Source organism: Tamandua tetradactyla, chromosome 7 (assembly GCF_023851605.1).
Source record: "Tamandua tetradactyla isolate mTamTet1 chromosome 7, mTamTet1.pri, whole genome shotgun sequence".
NCBI lineage: Eukaryota > Metazoa > Chordata > Mammalia > Pilosa > Myrmecophagidae > Tamandua > Tamandua tetradactyla.
In genome coordinates, this window is record NC_135333.1 from 13351915 (window position 1) to 13375516 (window position 23602).

Here is a 23602-nt window from a genome sequence, read left to right on the forward strand (position 1 = left end):
TCTGATGAAATGGAGGGACTTAGTAGTACACATCTACCACTTGCTAACTTGTCCCCTTGCGCAAGTCATTTAATCTTTCAGAGCCTCGTTTGCAAACGTAGACAATTATAGGACACTTAGAGCTGTTGACAAAATTAAAAGAAATAATACCTGATACTTAAGACTCAATAAATACTAGTTATTATTATTATTATTATTAATGTCATATTAGAATTATACGCTGTGATTTGGTGAAATTCATCTAATGAAAGACTGCCAGTAGTAAGCTGCCTGCAGCCTGAATGGGGTGAGGATAAGAAGGTTTCTTCTGCATGATTCTTAAATTTCTCTACCTGGAACAAATATCTGTTCCACTGTTCATCACTGCCAACATTTTCAGGATTTTCCTGATTGGCTGTCATTGCTTTATTGTACACTGCACATGGCAAGAGGCCAGAATCCTTATTTCTTTTGAACTGCTTCTCTCCCTTGCCCTATCTCACTGATCTCCTGCTGGCCATCATGGGTTTGGTAGCCCATGCCATACCTGCAGATACTTTGGGATATCTGCTCTCTTTCCTCTGGCATACAGCCAGTCTCCAAATTACCTTGCTTCCTTCTGCTGAGCATCTCTAGGATCTTGGCTTAATTTTCCATCCTGACTGTCCTCCTCTGTATTATTTTTTATTTTTTATTTTTTTTACCGCTTAACCCTGTTAATGACATATCTCCTTTAACAGCTGTGCTTTAAAGACACGATTTGGCCAGCTAATGATCTGTGAATCAATAAAAGTAAATGTAATCACCTCTGAATTGAACTGATACTTTATAAGTAATTATGATGGTTTTCTTTCTAGTTTTGATAAAGCTAGGCTTATGGGTGGTTGTTCCGCCAGCCCTCCCCACTCCTCCCCAAATGATGGCTATCCAGAGATGAGTATGCTATGAAGATCATGGACTTTTAGGGCAAAATACACAGGAAATGGAAAATCCCTGGCTTACAGACAGAAGAAAAATATAACCTCAAAAAACAAAAGACAATACCATTGCCAGGTATCTACTCAGAGGACACGAGGGCAAGGACAGAAATGGACATTTGCACACCAATGTTTATAGTGGCATTATTATGGAAACAGCCCAAATGTCCATAACAGACGAGTGGCTAAATAAGCTGTGGTATATACAAGTTATGAAGTATGTAATAACATGGATGGTCCTTGAGGACATTATGCTGAATGAGATTAGCCAGAAACAAAAGGACAAATATTGTATGGTCTCACTGCTATGAACCGACGTTAGTGAATGAGGTTGGAGAATTTCAGTTAAGAACAGAGGTCATTAGGAGAAAGAAATAGGGTCGATATTGGGTAATCGGAACTGAAGGGATACAGATTGTGCAATAGGACTGATTGTAAAAATTCAGAAATGGATAGTACAATGCTACTTAACTGTAGTGCAATAATGTTAGAACACTGAATGAAGTTGAATGTGAGAGTGATAGGGGGAGGAGGCCTGGGGGCACAAATGAAATCAGAAGGAAAGATAGATGATAAAGACTGAGATGGTATAATCTAGGAATGCCTAGAGTATACAATAATAGCGATTAAATACACAAATTAAAAATGTTTTTGCATGAGAAAGAACAAAGGAATGTCAATATTGCAGGGTGTTGAAAACAGACGGTAACACACATTTTAAAACTTTAACTTATTATGTGAGACTAAAGCAAAAAATGTTTATTTGGTACAAAATTTATATTTTGACTAGTGCATCTCCTAACATAATTTATATGGAGAATTTAATTGACTATCATCAAGTTTGTGGAACCTTGAATAGGGCATGAGATTTTGTAGGTTTGTCCAGAGTGATGTCCGGATAAATCTCAGAGTGATTTGAACAGTGAATAAAAAACTATTTGCAAAGTCCCCTTGGGAAATGGTGAGGAAGAGGGAAAATTCAACTTCCCTATTTGGAGAAGACCTGATATTCACTAGCAGTGAGGACAGCAAAATCAATAGGCTGGGACCTAAATCTTGGCATTTGCTCATATGAAACTTCCCCACAAAGGATAGGGTAAGCCTACTTAAAATTAGGCCTAAGAATCACCCCCAGAGAACGTCTTCCGTTGATCAGATGTGGCCTATCTCTCAGCCAACATGGCAAGCAAACTCACTGTCCTTCCCCTCTCTATGTGGAACATGACTCCCAGGGGAGTAAATCTCCCTGGCAACATGGGACAGAAATCCTAGAATGAGCTGGGAGTCAGCATCAAGGGATTGAGAAAACCATCTTGACTGAAAGGGGAATAACAGAAATGAGAAAAAATAAAGTGTCAGTGACTGAGAGATTTCACATAGAGTCAAGAGGTCATCCTGGAGGTTATTCTTACACATATTATAGATAATCCCTTTTTAGTTTAAGGTGTATTAGAGAGGCTAGAGGGAAGTGCCTGTAACTGTAAAGCTATGTTCCAGTAGCCATGTTTCCTTAAGATGATTATATATTGATATAGTTTCTGAAAAGTGACTGTGTGATTGTGAAAACCTTGTTCTGACGCTCCTTTTATCTACGGTGAGGACAGATGAGTAAAATATATGGATTAAAATAAATAAATAATAGGGGGAAAAAATGTTAAAATAAATTGGGTATAGGGAAATACTAGTGGGCATTGAGAGGGAGTGGTAAGGGGTAAGGTATGTATGAGAATTTTCTTTTTACTTTTTATTTCTTTTTCTGGACTGATGTAAATGTTCTGAAAAATAGAAAAAAATGATCATGGTGATGAATATACAACTATGTGGTGATATTGTGAGCCACTGATTGTACACAAAGAATGGAATGTTCATACATGAAGAATGTTCATGTTGTATATTGATTGGTTTATTTTTTATTAAAAAAATTAACTAACACAACATTTAGAAATCATTCCATTCTACATATGCAATCAGTGATTCTTAATATCATCACATAGATGTATGATCATCATTTCTTAGTACATTTTCATTGATTTAGAAAAAGAAATAGCAAGACAACAGAAAAAGAAATAAAATGATAATATAGAGAAAAAAATAAAAATAAAAAATACAAAAAATATATTAAAAAAACAGAAAACAAACAAACAAAAAAAACTATAGCTCAGATGCAGCTTCATTCAGTGTTTTAACATAAACACTGAATAGGGTTAGAAATAGGGTAAGATAATGGGTAACTGGAGCTGAAGGGATACAGACTGTGCAACAGGACTGAATACAAAAACTCAAAAATGGACAGCACAATACTACCTAATAGTAATGTAATTATGTTAAAATATTGATTGGTTTTATTAATAAATATATACATATATATTTTTTCAAAATTAGAAAAACATTTTATTTTCTAGCTTTAATGATTTGACAATGATTAATTTTTTAATGGAATAAAGCCTCATATTTTCCTGAAAAGAAAGCATAACTATTATCAAGAAATTTGATTCAGATTTTTTTTGTTCCTTAACTTGCTTTCTTTTTGTTTGTTTTTTTAAATTTTTTTTATTAATCAAAAAAAAAGAAAAGAAATTAACACAACATTTAGAAATCATTCCATTCTACACATGCACTCAGTAATTCTTAGTATCATCACATAGATGTATGATCATCATTTCTTAGTACATTTGCATCGATTTAGGAAAAGAACTAGCAAAACAGCAGAAAAAGATATAGAATGTTAATATAGAGAAGAGAATTAAAATAATAATACTAATAATATATATATATATATATATATATATATATATATATATATATATATATAAAGGAAAAAGAAAAAAAACAAAAACAAAAGATACAAACAAACAAAAAAACTATATTTCAGGTGCAGCTTCATTCAGTGTTCCAACATAGTTACATTACACTTAGGTATTATTGTGCTGTCTATTTTTGAGTTTTTGTATCTAGTCCTGTTGCACAGTCTGTATCCCTTCAGCTCCAATCACCCATTATCTTACCCTGTTTCTAACTCCTGCTGGTCTCTGTTACCAATGATATATTCCAAGCTGATTCTCGAATGTCAGTTCACATCAGTGGGACCATACAGCATTTGTCCTTTAGTTTTTGGCTAGACTCACTCAGCATAATGTTCTCTAGGTCCATCCATGTTATTACATGCTTCATAAGTTTATCCTGTCTTAAAGCTGCATAATATTCCATCGTATGTATATACCACAGTTTGTTTAGCCACTCATCTGTTGATGGACATTTTGGCTGTTTCCATCTCTTTGCAATTGTAGATAATGCTGCTATAAACACTGGTGTGCAAATGTCCGTCTGTGTCTTTGCCCTTAAGTCCTTTGAGTAGATACCTAGCAGTGGTATTGCTGGGTCGTAATCCATTCTGCCATTCTATGTCTTTTGATTGTGAAATTCAGTCCATTAACTTTTAGTGTTATTACTATTTGGATAATATTTTCCTCTACCATTTTGGCTTTTGTATTATATATATCATATCCGATTTTCCTTCTTTCTACACTTTACTCCATACCTCTCTCTTCTGTCTTTTCATATCTGACTCTAGTGCTCCCTTTAGTATTTCTTGCAGAGCTGGTCTCTTGGTCACAAATTCTCTCAGTGACCTTTTGTCTATAAATGTTTTAATTTCTCCTTCATTTTTGAAGGACAATTTTGCTGGATATAGAAGTCTTGGTTGGCAGTTTTTCTCTTTTAGTAATTTAAATATATCATCCCACTGTCTTCTAGCTTCCATGGTTTCTGCTGAGAAATCTACACATAGCCTTATTGGGTTTCCCTTGTATGTGACAGATTGTTTTTCTCTTGCTGCTTTCAAGATCCTCTCTTTCTCTTTGACCTCTGACATTCTAACTAGTAAGTGTCTTGGAGAACGCCTATTTGGGTCTATTCTCTTTGGGGTGTGCTGCACTTCTTGGATCTGTAAATTTAGGTCTTTCATAAGAGTTGGGAAATTTTCAGTGATAATTTCTTCCATTAGTTTTTCTCCTCCTTTTCCCTTCTCTTCTCCTTCTGGGACACCCACAACACGTATATTTGTGCGCTTCATATTGTCATTCAGTTCCCTGATCCCCTGCTCAAGTTTTTCCATTCTTTTCCCTATAGTTTCTGTTTCTTTTTGGAATTCAGATGTGCCATCCTCCAGTTCACTAATTGTAGCTTCTGTCTCTTTAGATCTACCATTGTAGGTATCCATTGTTTTTTCCATTTTTTCTTCTTTGTCCTTCACTCCCATAAATTCTGTGATTTGTTTTTTCAGATTTTCTATTTCTTCTTTTTGTTCAGCCCATGTCTTCTTCATGTCTGCCTTCAATTTATTGATTTGGTTTTTGAAGAGTTTTTCCATTTCTGTTCGTATATTCAGCATTAGTTGTCTCAGCTCCTGTATCTCATTTGAACTATTGGTTTGTTCCTTTGACTGGGCCATATCTTCAATTTTCCGAGCGTCATCCATTATTTTCTGCTGGTGTCTGGGCATTTGATCAGATTTCCCTGGGTGTGGGACCCGGCTGATTGAAAGGTTTTTCTGTGAAATCTCTGGGCTCTGTTTTTCTTTTCCTGCCCAGTAAGTGGCGCTCGTGGCGCTCGTCTGTCTGCAGGGCCCATCAGTAAAAGATGCTGTGGCTCCTTTAACTTGCCAATCCGAATCTCGCAGTCGGCCCGGGAAACCGCGCGTGGAGCGGGGGGTCGCTGGCCGCCGCGGCTTGGGGGAGTGCCGGTCCAAACTGCCCAGCTGGCCCGACACGCCAAGCTTGGCGGGAGGGCCCCACTATCCAACGTTCCCAGTCAGACCGGGGAGCCACGTGCATGGAGGGGACCCCAGTCGCCAGCCACCCCGGCTGGAAAAACGCGCGCCCCTCGGGTATCTCACCGCAGTGGATTCTCCCTGCCCGTTCAGCCATTCCAGAATGGGGTACGCTGTCTTTTTGGACTCTGTCGTGGCTCTGGGAGCTGTTTCGTATTGTTTCTGTTTCTTTAGTTGCTTTTCTGGAGGAGGAACTAAGACCCGCACGTCTTACTAAGCCGCCATCTTCTCCGGAAGTCCTCAATATATATTTTTTAATTTTAAAAGAACACTCAAGGTGATGGTAGAAGCAGCAATGCATAAAGGGCTGGATGATGGAGATAGAAGAGGGAGGCAGAAAGGAATTTCAGGATAAAGAATAAGAGTCATAAGTGACAAAGAAATAAAATCAATGAAAACTTTACCCTCTACCCTCATCTGAGATGTTGACTCTCTGGATTTTCTGGAGCATCTTATGATCTGTGTTAAGTTTTTCCTCAGATCAATAAAAGACATAAGAAGGGTTGGTGCTGGGAAAAAAACTTGGATAGTCATAAAATAAAGTATAACTTACGACAATGTAAATGCCAAAAAAAGTAGAAATTCAGATAAATATGATTGATAGTCATATTGTTTTAATATTTAAATCGCATCTGGTCTCATTAAAAAAAAAAGAAAAAATAGATTTCAGGGGCACTACCTTAGATTAAGTCAGGAATTAGTAGCCTCACAAAATATTAAATTTTACTTAACTGTTCTGCCCAATGATTTGGCTATTCAGAGACTGAACATGAGTACATTCTTCTAAAAGTGTTTGTATCCACCAGAAAACTCTGTAGGCATTCAGATGATGGCAGGAAAGCGCATGGAAACATTAATCCCAGACAGAGCTGTGACTAGAAGCATCCTGGGGTTAGATAGGTTTTTACTGTATTGAGAGGCATTATATTTTAAACGCTGCTCCTTCTTCTTGTTGTTGTTCTTTTAACAATTTATTTGAACTAATTTCAAACTTACAGGACAGTTACAAACATAGGGAGTGTGAGGCTAGTTCAGTGGTAGAATTCCCACCTGCCACGCAGGAGATCCGGGCTCAATTCCCAGCCCATGCACTTCCCCCAAAAAACAAACAAGCAAACAAACAAACGAAGAACCAAACAAAAAACCAAAAATTCAACAAATGGTGCTGCAATAAGAGGATACTCACATGGAAAAGAATGAAATGCTGACCCCTCCCATACAGCATACATAGAAAAATAATACAAACCCCACAGAGTGAACTCTGACATACCCTCACCACCTCAGATAACCAGATGAACCAATTTAATATTTTGCCACATTTGCCAAATCATTTTTCTATCATCTGTCTATCCATCTATCTAGCTATCTATCCATCTTTGTGTCTATCAATTTATCAATCCATTTTCTGAACACTTGAGTGTAAGTTGTATACATCATGTTCTTTAAATATTTAATACTGCTACTTATGTTTTCTAGGATCAAGGATTTCCACTTATGTAACTAACTTAAGTGCAGTTATAAAGTTCAAGCAATTTAACATTGATATAAAATTTATAGTCTATATTCCAATTTTTTCATATGTCCCAATAATATCCCTTTGAGCCTTTTTCCTACCCTTGCTAGAATCCCATCCAGGATCATGTATTGCATTTAATTATTATCTTTTTAGTTGTGCTTTCTCTCTCTTTTTTTTTTAATTGCGGGAACATATGTACAACATAAATGTTCCTATCTCAACCACTCCTAAGCATACTGCTGTATGGGATTAGTCACATTTACAATATTGCTTAAACTTTCCCACCTCCCCAAACAGAAGCCCTATGTATTAACTCCGCACTCCCCCTGTCCCCCATCCCTAGTAACCTGTATTCTAATTTCCAACTCCATGAGCTTGTGCATTCTGATATTTTTGTTGTAGTTACCATAGGGCATACATTTATCACCCTGAATCTGTAATGATCTCCTTTGCTTTGATATCAACTTAACTTCAATAGTATACACTATGTTTCCATACCTCCTCTATCCCTCCAATTTTATGTAGCTCTTGTCACAAATTACAAGTTTACATTTTGAGTCCAAAGTCACTTAGGTTCTTTGCTTTTCACACATTTGCTTTTTAGATTCTGTAGAAAGTAAAAAATGTAGTTACAAGCCAAAAATAAAATCATACTGGCATTTGAGTTCATCCATGTTGTTATCCTCACTGGAGATCTTTATTTCTTCATGCAGGTTTGACTTATTATCTACTGTCCTTTCCTGTCAACATGCAGAATTTTCTTTAGAATCTCTTGTAGGGTCAATACAGTGGTGATGAATGCTCTCAGCTTTTGTGTACTTGGGTATGTCTTAATCATTTGAAAGATAGTTTTGCCGGATACAGAATTCTTGGTTAACAGCTTTCTTCTTTCTGCACTTTAAATATGTCATTCCACTGCTTTTTCACCTCCATGATTTTTGATGAGAAATTGCCACTTAATCTTATTGAGGCTCCCCTGCACATGGCATGGTGCTTCTGCAGCTTTCAGAATTCTCTCTTTAGCTCTGGCATTTATTAGCTTGATTATAATATGCTGTGGCATGGGTCTATTTGGGTTTATCCTGACTGGAGTTCCTTGAACATCTTAGATGTACATATTCATATCTTTCCTTAAATTGGGGAAGTTTTCAGCCATTATTTCTTTGAATATTCTCTCTGACCCTTTTTCTTCCTTCTCCTTCTGGGACTTCCACAGTGCATACAGATTCCACACTGCATGTCTGATACTTTCTTAGGCTCTGTTCACTTGTCTTCATTCTTTTCTACTTTGGCTCCTTAGATTGGGTGATTTTAATTGTTATATCTTCAAGTTCTCCAATTTTCTCTTCTACCAGCTTCAAAAAGGGATTTATCGAACCCCTCCAGGGAATTTTAAATTTCTGTCACTGTGGTCTTCGGCTCTGTTTGTTTCATAATTTCCATCTTTCTAGTCATAATTGTTTGTATTCATTCATAGTTTTCCTGATTCTCTTTACTTCCTTGTCCATGTTTTCCTTGAGTTCTTTGAGCATATTTGGGAACATTAAAAAAAAAAATCATTTTCTGATATGTCCCAGGTCTGGTCTTCCTCATTGGTGGATTAAGCTTCTCTTTTGCCTAGGCCATTGCTTCTTGTTTCTTTATATGTTTTGTAACCTTTTGTTGAAGCCTAAATATTTTGCTATTTTACTGTGTTATTGCTGGAATTAGGCTCTGAGGTGTGTCTGTTCCTTAAGTTTATATTCAGTTAGTATTATGAATTTTTCTTAAATTCCAGGAACTAACAAAGAAAAAAGGGGGAAAAAAACACCTTTCTTAGACCCCACGGATTGACCTGTGTGAGTACTCTCCTTCAGGGCTTATATAAACAATGAGTTTAGAGAAAGCTCCAGGCCAAAGTGTAGGGGCCTCCCTGATCCTTCCTGTACATTTGTCTCATCTTGGGCATGCAACTGTTGCCCTAGGAATTCCTCCATTTACACAGTTTCAAATGTCTTCTCTTCCCTAGGAGACAGTTTGCTCATGGCCCTGGGCACTGCACTGTATGTCCTCCAGCTAGCATTCTCTGGTCCCAGGAAGCATGACTTGACTTCTCTGCCACAGCATTCTAAAGGAAGGTCCCTCGAGCTGCCTTCTTACACACAGGGCAAGTTTTGGGACAGCAGGTGCCTCAGGTTACCCACTGGGTCAGAAATCATGCTCCCAGCATGTGCACAATGTTCACTCTGCTTCCTTTGGAACCAAGACCATCACCTGCACTGGGAGCATGAACTGGCTCCGTGCCTAGCTGGTGAGGGATGGGGAAGGACCCTGTCAGGGCATCCAAGATACTACTGCTTTTAAGTAGACTTGATTTGGCACTCACTCTAACTGTGGTCCTTTAACTATTTTTTGGAGCTTTGAGAAGGATGTTTCTGCCAATTCTTGTTGGTTGTCCAAAGGATTAGAGGGGGGATAGAGCCCTGAAGCATTTCATTCCACCATCTTCACTCATGGAATTGTTTTTTGAAATTGGTAATCACTAGTGATTGTCTTTTTAGAGTTTCCAGGAGCAATAAGATCTCACAAAGTTCTCAAATTCCTATTCAGTTCAAATACCTAAAAATTAAGGGGCACTAACAAAACAATGGGACATAATGTTCTTTTCTTGAGCAAACTGTCATTTCCAACTTATCTTTTTCAAATCTGATTGGAGAGAAGCTTATAAGTAACTTTTTATACTTGACAGCATGCTTTTTGGGGGGACTGCCAAAATGACAAGTAAGGTGATTTGCTAAAGTGTGCTAGTGAGCAAACTGTGTGGAATTAAGCTCTGTGGGAAAAAGAATTCAAAGGATGTCTGGTAGTTCCAGGGGGCTACTTGGAATGCTCAGACTAGTTTAGGTGAATGTTTCTCCAGCCATCACCAGCCCACAGAATCATTCACATTTGTATTCATGTATGTCACAAAGAATTGTTTATTTCCTAGCATTTGTCTCTGGGCCTTGTGCAAGTATTAAAAGCATTGGAGAAGGCTTTGAAGAAATTGCTTCATATGAATTGCTTTACATATATTACCTCATTTAACCCTTGTTTTAGTTTGTAAGCTGCTGTAATACAATATACCGGAACTGGAAGGTTTTTATAAAGGGGAATTTAATAAGTTACAAGTTTACAGTTCCAAGGAAGTGAAAGTGTCCAAATTAAGGCACCAACAACTTCACTCAAGAAAGGCTGATGGGTCAGGAACACCTGAGTCAGTGGGATAGTCACGTGGCTGGCATCTGCTGGTCCTTTGCTCCTGGGCTCTGTTGCTTTCAGCCTCTGTTCCTGTGGGGATTCCTTACTTTTATTTGGCTTTCATCTTTCAACTTCCCTTGGCTCTCTCCAGGTTCTGGCTTGCTTAACATCTCATGGCAATGTCTGCTGGGCTCCAAGCATCTCCAAACATCCATGTCTCTGTTCTCCACATGCCCACATCTGTGTCAGCTCTGCTGTGATGTTTCTGTCGGCTCTGAGGCTTATGTCCTTTCTCTAGACTCGTAGTTTCTGTCAGCTCTGCTATTTCTTTCCAATATGTTTTCTCTTTTAAAGGATTCCAGTAGACTAATCAAGACCCACCCGGAATGGGTGGCGTCACATCTCCATGTAATCAAAGGTCACATCCACAACTGGGTGTGTCACATCTCCGAGGAGATAATCTAAATCAAAAGACTGCAACCTACTGTACTGATTTAGGATTAAAAGAAACAGTTGCTCCCACAAGATTGGATCAGGATTAAAAGACGACTTTTCTAGGATACATAAAACCTTCAAACCGGCACAACCCTCAAAACCCCCTTCTATTTTATAAATGAGGAAACAACCCAGAGAGATTAAGCCAGCCAAAACCAAATTGCTTTCAAATACAACAGATGAAAGTGGCAACTGCCTATTGTTTTAATTTGTATTTCTTTAATATGTATGCAGTTAAGACTCTTGTTTTATGTATCATAATTTTGTTCCTTTGAATTTTCTCTCCATATCTAGGTACTTAAAAAAAAATAAAGTTGTAAGTATCCTTTAAGTGATTTGGAAAAGATCTCTGAATCTTAAGGAAATTAGCCTTTTATAAATTTCATTCTTTTTAAACTCAAGAAAAAAGTGCTTTTCAAATGTCAAAACAGTCAATCAAATTTTAAAATCATGAATGAGGATAGCTAATCTAGTCGTTTATAAGGATATTATAGTAACTAATTGACAGGTTTTCGTGCTATAATTTTAATATGAATGTTATATATGTCCTTCCTCTATATTCATTCCATTACAAGATTGCTGCTGGTATACAGATTTTTTTTTCACATGTCCTTTCATTTCAGCATGACATTCCTTCTGGACAGGAAACATAGTAATTTCCCCTGCTTCTAATATTTCTGTTTCTCACTTCTGGGCACCAAATCTGTAATTTCGTCTTCCCCAGATCTGATTTGTGCATGAAGCTTATGCTTTGGCCTATAAATTCCACATGACTGTTTATTATATCATTCTTCTTGAATTCACAGAAAAAAATTTTAAAATGCAGTGGCTTATTCTTCTGATCACCGCCTCACTGGTACTCCCTGACACTGTTTCTACCATCTATAATCCTTCTAAGTATTAACAGCCCTTTATCAAGAGCTAATATACGCCAACACCAATGCTAAGTCCTTATGTACTTTATCCTCAATTCCCACAATCATTCCATGAGAATACTTGGTTTTCTTTTTTTTTCATTAATTTTTATTTTATTCTAATTATTGTGTAATGTACAAGGTTTACTCCATATGTTACTGCCACATTTTAAATAAAAAACGTTTCATTTTAAAAAGGTACTACAACATATCTGGTGGTTAGAGTTCTGGCCTTCAGCCACAGATAATGTATTTCTCCAGAAATACCTTCCCTATTGTAATATCATAAAGTAGAGCATCACAAAAGAATACCAACCTTATGTGACCTCAAAGAGGGAAGGAACTGTCTATTGCAAACCTAACACCAATGCATTCATCCTTTAACTTTTATCCTTGGAATCATGCCAAGTCATTTTCCTTGAAAACTGGTCCCAGGGATGACCAAATTTTGCATCAACAGCAATATAAGAGGTGCTGTGACATTATTAGCATAAAAGGCAAGGGATATGCCACTCTGTTTTGTGTTCACAACAGATCCTTGGTATTCTTGTGAGACAATTTCCCATTGATTCTTTTCCTTCTTATATCACTTTTTAGGTAGTTTTCAAAGTATTTCATCTAAAGTTTCAAATTTGTTGATATAAGTCATACATAATAACCTCTCATGTTTTTCATATCTCTAGTATCTGCATGAGGTACCAGTTTATACTATTGATAGTCGATCATTTTTGCCTTCTCCCTTTGATTCTTGGCCAATCTCCCTAGGTATTCAAGAAATTGTTAATCTCTTCAAATATCAACTGTTTGCTTTGTATAATTTCACTATGATACATTTGTTATTTATTTCATTGTTTTTGGCCTGATGTTTAACATTTGTCCTTTGTATTTTCTTGAGGTTAAAGCCTTCTTGAGACAGATGCTCAGGTTAAAGCCTTCTTGAAACTGATTTTTTGCTTGTATGATTTTTTAACATATGTATTTTAAATAACAATTTTCCCTCTATGTGCTACATTAGCTGAATTCCACAAGTTTTAAAATAGTGCATTATTATTATAAGAACTTTAAAAGTTCTTTATTTCCATTGTGATTTCCTTGTTGTTACAAGTTTGCTTAAACTTACATTGCTTGATTTTCAATCACTTGGCTGGAAATTTTCTAGTTATCTTTTTATTACTGATCCCTAACTGAATTTCATTGTTGCCAGAGAATACACACTGTATGATTTCAATCCACTGATGTGCTGAGTCTTGCTTTATGGTCCAGCATAGTTTATTTAGGTAAAAGTTACACCCCACTTGAAAAGAATGTATATTCTGCATGTGTCAGCTACAGTATTTTATATACATGGATTAGATTAAGTTTATTAGTTAATCAAATCTCCCTGTTTCAACTGACTTTATTTTTTGGTATGCTTGTTCTATTAGTTAACTGAGAGAGTCATGTTCAAATTGCTAGTTTCTCACTATGGTTATAGACTTGTCAATTTCTTCTTTTGATTTTGTCCTTTTTGTTTTTTATACTTTGGGCTGTTTTTAGGCCATTAAACTATCTTCTTGATTTTTTTTTTTTTTTTTAAAGAGAGGGAGGAAGGGAAGGAAAGACAGAGAGAAGGAAGGAAGGAAGAAAGGGAAACATCTTTAAACATTTTCTTGTTTTATTATATTTTGTTTGTTTGTTTGTTTTTTACATGGGCTGGGGCCGGGAATCGAACCGAGGTCCTCCGGCATGGCAGGCAAGCACTCTTGCCCGCTGAGCCACCGCGGCCCGCCCTTTCTTGATATTTTAATCATTGTGAAATGTCCATTCTTATCTCTGGTAATTCTTCTTTTACTAAACTCTACTTTGTTATAGTATAGCTATTATCAATTTTATTTTGGTTGATATCTGCACATGAGATGGTTTCTATTCCTTTTACTTTCAAACATTGTGTCTCAATATATAAAGTTGGTCTCTTGAAGATGGATATGATTAAAAATAATGCAGCCTGATAATTTTTATCTCTAGTTGAAGAATTTGGACCATTTACATATATTTACCAATATATGAGGATTTAAAATATCATCTACAATTGCTTTTAAATTTTTCCAATCTGTTCTTTTACTGGTTATGCCAGACATCAAATATGTTTCCTTGAATTATTAGTCTGCCTTAAGTTTGTATTTCTACAACCAAAGTTCTAATACAGTTTAACTCCATTTACCACTTTTTGTGTTTTGTGCTCTTTTCATCATGTATTTCAATTCTATATATATTTTAAAGCCCACAAGGCATTATCATTATTGTTCTGTATGGTTAATATTTATTTATATATTTCGATCTATTTATCAGACTGAGCATTTTAATTTTTTCTTCCATTAATTTCTTACATATATAATAATTTTTCTTCTGCATTATTATTTGTCTTATGTAGTATGTTGTGAATAAATTCTCTCAACTTTTTATTGTTTGAAAATGCCTTTATTTTTTAAGGTTATATTTGCTAGGTATAGAATTTCAGGTTAGAAATATTTTTTTCAGTACTTTATGTTGTCTTCAAGCTTCTACAGTTTCTGTTGAAAAGTCAGTTGTAAATTTTATTGTTGCTCCTTTGAACCAAGAGATTTCCAGAAGTTTTGTTATAATATGCTGAGGTGTGCTTTTCTTTGTGTTGATCTTTCTTGGAATTTATAGATTTTGTTGATTTTTTTTGTTAGTTTTGGAAAAATTATGGCCAGTATCTCTTCAAATATTGCTTCAGTCACATTCTCTTTCCTCAATTTCTTAAGCTCTGATTACACCTTTATTAGATTTTTAAATTTATTCTATTTTTTATTTATTTATGCTCTGTTTTGCTCTGTGATATTCCTCTTTGTATATATTCAACCAACAATCCACTAATCCTCTCTTCTGTTGAATCTATTCTGCTACTAAACCTTTCTATTAAATTCTAAAGATTGCAGTTTTTATAGTTTTCAGTGCCAGAATTCTCATTTGATTGCTTTTTGAGTCGATTTCAACTCTTGGTTGAAATTATTCATCTTATCTATTTCTTTTAACATACTAATCATAATTATGTCACAGCCCTTGTCTAAGATCCCTATCTTTGTAGATGTGCTTCTAATTCTTTCTACTCTTGGCTCTCACTTATTTGTTCTTGTACCCATATATATTTGATAATTTTTTAATTTTTTAAAAATTATTTATTTATGTTTGATAATTTTTGACTGAGCAATGAAGATTGTCTAGGGAAAAAAAATGTAGAAGCTCTGGATGATGCTTTCTCCATAGAGAAATGGATTTTCTTTTGATAAAATATGAGCAGATCAGTTGATTAGGTAAGGATTTAGATTACTGGAATTTGCATTTCAGGTTTTGCTAAAATTGATCTATGTTTTGGTTTCCAAAGCAATACCAGGAAATGGTTCAGCTTAAGAAATGGAAATGCATTAATTTATGGTTAAGAGTCCAGGAAAATGCCCACATCATGGTATCATCAAGGCAATGCTTTCTTCCTGAAGACTGGCTGCTTGTAATCCTTGTCTCTTAGGTCACATGACAAGTAGATGGTGGTGTCTGCTAGTCTTGCCCTTCTCTTTCAGGTTTCACTGACTGAAGCTTCTTGCTTCTGTGGCTTTCTCTCTCTCCGTATTCATTCCATTTATAAAGGACTCCAACAACTGGATTAAGATACAGTCTGAATGAGGTGAGTCACACCTTGACTGACATAGCGTCATCAAGAGGTCCTACTTACAATGGATTTACACACATGGGAATGATTACATGTGAGAATATATTTTTCTTGGGTACATATAGCTTAAAACCACCACCATCTATTTCCAGTCTGCCCTTGTACCTATAGTGTAGCCTTTTAGGGAGCTCAACTGAAAGCTCAGGATATTTACCAGTGCCCCTTCATCTTGAAGGCACTGAACATCAGTTTCCTTCTATACAGCTTCATGATCCTGCCATGTTGCTGCTAGCTTTTTATTATCATAGCAAATTCTTTCTGATTTGTTTTTCCAACTTCTGCCCTATGCATGAAATTGGTGAATGTCCCTAGGGAAAATTACAAGCAGAATATTGGTCGCATTTCTTTTTTTTTTTTTAACTTTTTTTTTATTGTGAAATGTTATATATATATATATATATATATATACAAAAAAGCAATAAATTGCCAAGTACATTTTAACAGTAGTTATAGAAGTCTCATTTCTTTTATAGTTCCCTTTTATCCAGGATCCTAATCCCTTGTTCTGGTTTGCTAAATGTGCCACAATGCCATATACCAGAAATGGGTTGGTCTTTCCAATGGGGTTTTATTAGGTTACAGATTTACAGTTCTAAGGCCATGAAAATGTTCAAATCAAGGCATCAAGATTAAGATATCTTCCCTGAGGAAAGGCTGCCATCTGGGGTTCCTCTGTTACATGGGAAGGCACATGGTATTTACTGGCCCATATTTCCTGGCTCTGATTTCAGTGCCTGTCTCCAAAATGTCTCTGGGCATTTCTTTTGCTTGGCTACTTCTGGGGAATTTTTGTTCTGTCTTAGCTTCTTCCTGGGTATTTTCTTTCTAAGCTCTCTCTCTGTGAGCTCTCTTCAAGGAGCCCAGTAAAGGATTACGACCCACCTTGAAAGGGCTGGTTCACATCGCCATGGAAACAACCTAATTAAAAGGTCCCACCCTACACTACTTCTCTCCCCACAGGGATGGATTAAGAGAATATGACCTTTTATGGGGTATGCAACAGCATCAAACCACCACACTCCTCACGTACTATCTGCCTTTGTTGCCCTAAACTGCAACTTTTATTTCCCCAGCCCAGCAAAATCTAGGCCTTCACTTTCTGCCTCGCCTCGATGTCCTGAGATGGGAATTGAAAGATTTTTTTCAAAGGAAACGTTTATAGTGAATATTAGGCTCACCCTAATGAATTTTCCTTCTCTCAGATCTAGGACTCTCAAGGATTAACTGCCTTAATTGCTCTTTGATATCTTAAACGAGCTTTCTTGTGTGTGAATGTATTTTATCCCGTTTTTGTAGTTGTTCCCCACAGGAGGGTTAGTCTGAAAAAGCTATTTTATCAAAATTCTTCTTAGTGATTCTAAGGTCATTTCACTTGCAGTCCCCTCTTTGGGAGGCTATTTTATCTATGATATTCCAAGCACTTCATGGCTAGAAAATGAAGTAGGTATTCTTCTTGCTCCTTTTTTGTCATTTCCAAAATAGTTTTCCTTCATCTTTCAAAATCATAAACTACACTGAAATGCATGACATCTGGTATATCATCCATTACTACTGCTTGTTGCTCTCTATTTTAGTTTGCTAATGCTGCCAGAAATGCAATATACCAAAAATGGTTGGCTTTTATAAAAGTTGCAAGTTTACAGTTCTAAGGCCATAAAAATGTCTCAACTAAGGCATCCAGAGAAAGGGCTGATGGGTTCAGAATACCTAAGTCAGCTGGGAAGGCATGTGGCTAGTCCTTTGGCTTCTGGTTTCAAACAGCTTCCCCGAAGGTATTTTCTTTCTGCATCTCCAAATGTCTCTGTCTGTGTGAGCTCTGAGATTTTTCCAAAATGGTTCCCTCTTAAAGGACTCCAGTAACTGGATTAAGGGCCCACCTCGTATGGGAAGAATTACCTCTCCATGAAGACCATGTAATCAAAAGGTCCCACCCTAAACAATGAGACTGCTCCCACAAGATTGGATTATGAAAAAGAACATGGTTTTTCTGGGACACACAACAGTCTCAAACCAGCACACCATCATTTCTCAAATTTCTGGTTCTCTATCATTCAATAAAAATTCTAGTTTATTGCTTTCTCTACTCCTCATCATCTTTACTCTTGGTATTATCATTGACAAATTCAGTGATCCATTTCAAAACTTCTAATGGGCACTCAATGCTACCAGATATATTGAGCTCTTTTTGGGGCTGGTGTAATTAATGCTTTAATATCTATGGATGATGTTCCTAGGTGACCAAACCCCACCTATACATCTGTTTTTCTTAGATAATTCTGATAGCTGCTTACAAGTAAACAACCTCAACTTTTGGGAACACCACTTTCAAATATAACCAACCAATCCAATGCTAGGCTATTCTTGCCTCACCCTTATATGAGATTTCTGTGGAAACCACAATAAAGGACACTTACTTCCACTACCTCTCTCTGCCTCATGACTGACTCTGGTGTTTCTCCCGCTCGGTCCTGTGTGGTGTGCTGTGTTCTCTTCAGGGAACTGTGAACATAATAAATCTTTGAAACTTCTGGTCTTTTTAATTTAAACCTGGTCTTACCATACTTCACACTAGTAAATGTGAACAAAAGTTTCTCAGATTTTCATCACCTCCTCTAGCTGCCTCCCTATTTCTTTGCTCCCCTTCACAGCAATGAATTCTCTGTATTTGTCTGTACTTCTTCAAATGAATATTCACTTTTCAATTCATTTCAATCTGGCTTATGATGCTCCAAAGACCATTTATATTTTTATATATAAAATATATATATAATATATATATCTAATTAAAATATATTATATATTAAAAATTTATATATAAATATAATATATGAAATTATATGGTTTATATATGTTTTTATATAAATATATAAAATTATATATTTATATATATTTTATATGTAATTAAAATATATTTTATATATAAAATATATAAAAACATATTTTTTTAAACTTTTTTTTTTCAAAGGGAGAAAGAGTTTATTGCTAAGTGCAAAGCAGGAGATCAGATCCTATTGGCCCCAAAATCTGTCCCCCTGAACTGCAGTAACTCTGATACTTTTATTAGAAAAAAAGATGGGCAGGTTTTAGGATAATGAGCACAATGGCTCCAGATGATGTAATTAGAGGTGATCTAATTATGAGCATGCACAGATCGATTACATGCTTAGTCAGAATGTATGTCAGAAAATGGAGGTCTTATGATGATGGGTGTAATTTTTTAAAATTAATTTTTAAATTTTTTAAAATATAACAAATACAAATATTCTTACCATATGATCATTCCATTCTACATATATAATCAGCAATTCACAATATCATCACATAGTTGTATATTTATTCATCATCATGATCATTTCTTATAACATTTGTATCAATTCAGAAAAAGAAATAAAAAGAAAACAGAAAAAATTCATACCATGCCCCTTACCCCTCCCTTTCATTGATCACTAGCATTTCAATCTACTAAATTTATTTAACATTAGTTCTCCTTATTATTTATTTTTTAAATGTATGTTTTACTTGTCTGTTGAAAAGCTAGATAAAAGGAACATCAGACACAAGGTTTTCACAATCACATAGTCACACTGTGAAAGCTATATCATTATACAATCATCTTCAAGAAACATGAGTACTGGAACATAGCTCTACATTTTCAGGCAGTTCCCTCCAGCCTCTTCAATACACCTTAACTAAAAAGTTGATATCTATTTAATGTGTAAGAATAACCTCCAGGATAACCTCTCGACTCTGCTTGGAATCTCTCTGCCATTGATACTTTATTTCGTCTCATTTCGCTCTTTCCCCTTTTGGTCGAGAAGGTTTTCTCGATCCCTTGATGCTGAGTCCCCAGCTCATTCTAGGATTTCTGTCCCACGTTGCCAGGAAGGTCCACACCCCTGGGAGTCACGTCCCACGTAGAGAGGGGGAGGGTGGTGAGTTTGCCTGTTGTGTTGGCTGAGTGAGAGAGGCCACAGCTGAGCAACAAAAGAGGTTCTCTTGGGGGTGACCCTTGGGCCTATTTTTAAGTAAGCTTAGCCTATCCCTTGTGGGGTTAAGTTTCATATGAACAACCCCCAAGATTGGGGACTTAGCCTATTGCTTTGGTTGTCCCCACTGCTTGTGAGAATATCAAGAACTCTTCACTTAGGGAAGTTGAATTTTCCCCCTTTCTCACCATTCCCCCAAGGGGACTTTGCAAATACTTTCTTATTCACTGTTCAAATCCCTGGAATTTATTGGGGAATCACTCTGGACAAACCTAGAAAATCTCAAGACCTACTTAAGGTTCCATGTACTTATGTTCAATGAAACTGTCCACATAAGTTATATTAGGAAATGCACTAGGTAAAATATAAATTTTGTACCAAATAACATTTTTTGCTTTAGTCTCACACATACAAGTCAATTTTTTAAAATATTAGTTACAATCTATTCTCACCACCCTGCAGTATTGACATTCCTTTGTTCCTCCTCATGCAAAAACATTTTTTAAATTTGTACATTTAGTCACAGTTCTAGTTTGCTAGCTACCGGAATGCAACACACCAGACACAGATTGGCTTTTAATAAAAGGGGATTTATTTTGTTAGTTCTTCAGAGGAAAGGCAGCTAACTTTCTTCTGAGGTTCTTGCTTACGTGGGAAGGCACAGGGTGATCTCTACTGGCCTTCTCTCCAGGCCTCTGGGTTCCAACAACTTTCCCTGAGGTGATTCCTTTCTGCACCTCCAAAGGCCTGGGCTGAGCTGTGAGGGCTGAGATGAGGCATGCTGAGATGCTTGGACTGTGCTACATTAAACTCTCTCATTTAAGCACCAGCCAATTAAATCAAACATCATTCACTGCAGCCGACTGCAGATGTAATCAGCAACAGATGAGGTTCACGTACCACTGGCTCATGTCCACAGCAACAAATTAGGTGCCTTCATCTGGCCAAGTTGACAATTGAATCTAATTACCACAGTCACTATCAATATACACTCCAGGCATTCCTAGATTACACCATCTTAGTCTTTATCATCTATCTTTCCTTCTGATTCCCTTTGTGCCCCCAGGCCCTCCTCCCTCTATCATTCTCACATTCAGCTGCATTCAGTGTTCTAACACTATTGTATTAGTTAGGTAGTATTGTGCTATCCACTTCTAAATTTTTACAATCAGTCCCGTTGTACAATCTGTATCCCTTCAGTTCCAATTACCCAATACCTGCCCTATTTCCATCTCCTGTTTTTCTCTGTTCTTGACTGAAATTTTCCAAGTTCATTCATAAATGTTAGTTCATATCAGTGAGACCATACAGTATTTGTCCTTTTGCTTCTGGCTAATCTCACTCAACATAATGTCCTTAAGGTACATCCATGTTGTTACATACTTCATAACTTTATTCTGTCTTACAGTTGCATAATATTCCATCATATGTATCTACCAGAGCTTGTTTAGTGACTCATCTGTTGATGGACATTTTAGCTGTTTCCATCTCTTTGCAATTGTAAATAATGCTGCTATAAACATTGGTGTCCAAATGTCTGTTTGTGTCCTTGCCCTCGGGTCCTCTGAATAGATACCTAGCAATGGCATTGCCGGGTCATATGGCAATTCTATACTTAGCTTCTTGAGGACCTGCCAAATTGCCTTCCACAGCAGTTGTACCATTTGACATCCCCATCAACAGAGGATAAATTGTGCCTCTTTCTCCACATCCTCTCTAGCACTTGTCGTTTTCTGTTTTATTGATAATGGCCATTCTGGTGGGTGTGAGATGATATCTCATTGTGGTTTTGATTTGCATTTCCCTAATAGCCAGGGAAGTTGAGCATCTTTTCACATGCCTTTTGGCCATCTGTACTTACTCTTCTGAGAAGTGTCTGTTCAAGTCTTTTGCCCATTTTGTAATTGGGTTGTCTGTCTTTTTGTCGTTGAGTTGAATAATCTATAAATTCTGGATACTAGACCTTTATCTGATATATCGCTGTTCTAGTTTGCTAGCTGCCAGAATGCAATGTACCAGAAACAGAATGGTTTTTAAAGAGGAGGATTTAATAAGTTGCTAGTTTACAGTTCTAAGGCCGAGAAAATGTCCCAATTAAAACAAGTCTAGAAAAATGTCCAATCAAACGTATCCAGGGAAAGATACCTTGGTTCAAGAAGGCCGATGAAGTTCAGGGTCTCTCTCTCATCCAAGAAGGCACATGGCAAACATAGTCATGGTTTCTCTCTCATCTAGAAAGGCTCATGGCAAGCACAGCATCATCTGCTAGCTTTCTCTCCTGGCTTCCTGTTTCATGAAGCTCCAGGCATTTTCCTTATTCATCTCCAAAGCACTGGCTGATGGTCTCTCTGCTTCATGGTGCTGCAACATTCTCTGCTCTCTCTGAATCTCCTTCATTCTTCAAAATGTTTCCTCTTTTATAGGACTCCAGAAACATATCAAGACCCACCCAAATGGGTGGAGACCTGTTGTCACCTAATCCGGTTTAACAATCACTCTTGATTCAGTTACATCTCCAGGGAGATTATCTAATTACAGATTCAAACATACAGTATTGAATAGGGATTATTCTGCCATTATGAAATGGGATTTAGATCAAAACATGGCTTTTCTGGGGTCCATACATCCTTTCAAATCAGCACACCACCTTTTTCTCAGCTTCACCCTCTCCAAGCATTGGGGCCGCACCCAGGCTCTCTGCTTTCTCTGGGGTACACACTCAACCCCTCCATGTGATGGCAGCCAGGCTCTCCCCAAACCTCAAGGAATGTGCTTCACCATTTCCAAGGCATGACTCTTCCACTGCAACAAGGTGGAAGGCCCATCCTCTGCCTTCGGGGCAAACTCACCCTCTCCACGTGCTTGGGTGGGTCCACTCTCCTGGCCCGAGGCTTCTTGACTTCAGACCTCAGCCTCCATGGCTTTGCCTCTGAGGTTATTTTTCTTCCAATGTGTCCCTTCTCTGTCCCTCTCAGTCCCGACTGGCAGTGGCTCTGTTTATACATGTCCCACAGCATTCTCACTGGCTTTCTATGCAGTAGCCTTGAATCACGCCCATCAGACATAAGGAGTTTCCACAAATCCTTCCTGGATAAGTCCATGTCCGATCCTGGCTTTCTCTGAAATGGCTGGCTGGTTCCACATTTGGTTAAATCCTCACATAGGGCACTATTCTCTGGGGTCTCCCTTTCTGGAGGCCCAGAATTTTCCAGAATATCAATTTCTAGTTTCTTTGTACTCAAGAGCTCAGTTCTCAGCTTGTCTCTTTCCTGTCGCATTTCACTATAAACTGTGAGGAGAAACCAGGCTGCACTTTTGACATTTAATTTGGAGATCTCTTCTGCTAAATATCCAAGTTCATGGCTTTTAAACTCTGCCTTCCAGCCAAAGCCACTAGTCAACTTTGCCAGATTATCTACAATTTCAAAACAATCCTTCCAGTCTACCATAACACATGCCTCATCTCTGTCTAAAGCCTGGTCAGAGGTATCTTTAGGGTTCACATTTCTACCAACAGTCTCTTCAAAGCATTCTAGGCCTTCTCTATCAAGTTTCTCACAACTCCTCCAGATTCTTCCCCTTATTCATTTAAAAAGCCGTTCCAACATGTTTGGTATTTGCAAACCGTAGCAGCACCCCACTCCTCAGGTACCAAAATCTGTTCTATTTTGCCTGCTGGAATGCAACACACCAGAGATGGATTGGCTTTTAATAAAGGGGGATTTACTTCATTCCTTCTTCAGAGGAAAGGCAGCTAACCCTCAACTGAGGTTCTTTCTTATGTGGGAAGGCACAGGGTGATCTCTGCTGCCTTTCTCTCCAGGCCTCTGGGTTCCAACAATTTCCCTGGGGTGATTTCTCTCTGTGTCTCCAAAGGCTTGGGCTGAGCTCTGAGCACTGAGATGAGGTATGCTAAGCTGCTTTGGTTGTGCTAAGTTGAACTCTCTCATTTAAGCACCAG

General features: G+C 37.2%; 1 protein-coding gene across 7 annotated transcripts in view; it reads right to left on the reverse strand.

Moving 5' to 3' along the window:
* PLD5 (phospholipase D family member 5) overlaps positions 1 to 23602 on the reverse strand; it is a 453172-nt gene that overhangs the window by 124530 nt on the left and 305040 nt on the right. The window lies entirely within an intron of this gene.